Here is a 1,121-nt window from a genome sequence, read left to right as displayed (position 1 = left end):
GGCCTTACAAACTGCGGAGGCCTTGTTTACACACGTCTTCCGGCACTACGGGGTGCCTGAGGATATAGTGTCTGATCGGGGTCCCCAGTTCACATCGAGAGTCTGGAGGGCGTTCATGGAACGTCTGGGGATTTCGATCAGCCCCACCTCAGGTTTTCACCCCGAGAGTAATGGGCAGGTGGGGAGAGTGAACCAGGATGTGGGCAGGTTTCTGCGGTCTTATTGTCAGGACTGGCCAGGGGAGTGGGATTTCCTAGTTCTTAATATTTGTCATGAGAAGAGACCCAATGGGCTGGATGATTATCTCACTACACCCCCAAATGTCATGTCTTGAAATATGCAGACAGACGGATTAAAAGTATATTTACATTGTAATACTTCTGACAGACAACTTTCTAGCTCCGCCCACAACGTCCAGACTTTATTCTTAGAAAGGGTTATTGAGTCATTATTAGTTTTACACTTAAGATATAACTCTGCCGTTGTTCTGTAGAATGTGAATTTTGTCTGTTGTTTAATACATTAGTGTATACTGGATTAAGCAGACACATTCATTAACTGTCATTCTGTTATTTCTGCTCCAACTTTGACTCCATAGTTAACTTTCTTTAGGATATTGTCAGTTGGATATGTTCTGCACGGTTTTGTATACATTATCTTGCCTATCATATGAACATCCTTTTCTGACTCAGAAGTTTCCCTCAAGGTTGCTCTGATGTCCAAAATAAATCAAATACTTTATATGTGCTTGTTTGTGCTTGCCTGGCTTAATAAACCAATAGAAAAGTCCCAAAATTGCAAACCATCACCACTGTCATTGCCAGGCTTGTATTACATCTACTGACGACAGAACAGACTAGAACAACTGAGGTAAAAGCGCCCTCCTGTGGTGGACCATGATATTACTGCTACAGTTCTTCACATACTGCCTGAGCATACCGGTCCGCAACATGTATTACATTATGTTTATTATGAATTATCTAAAATAGGAAAGCAGGCCACAGATCCGTCCATCCATCCATCCAACCAACATCAATACATTCGAGAAATGAACGGAGCTGAGGCATTCCGTGTTCAACTTCGTTCCGTTTGTCCCATCCACCGACCCGTCTGCTTCCGTT

Source organism: Oncorhynchus nerka, linkage group LG12, assembly GCF_034236695.1.
Source record: "Oncorhynchus nerka isolate Pitt River linkage group LG12, Oner_Uvic_2.0, whole genome shotgun sequence".
Taxonomy (NCBI): Eukaryota; Metazoa; Chordata; class Actinopteri; order Salmoniformes; family Salmonidae; genus Oncorhynchus; species Oncorhynchus nerka.
This window is presented reverse-complemented; position numbering follows the sequence as displayed.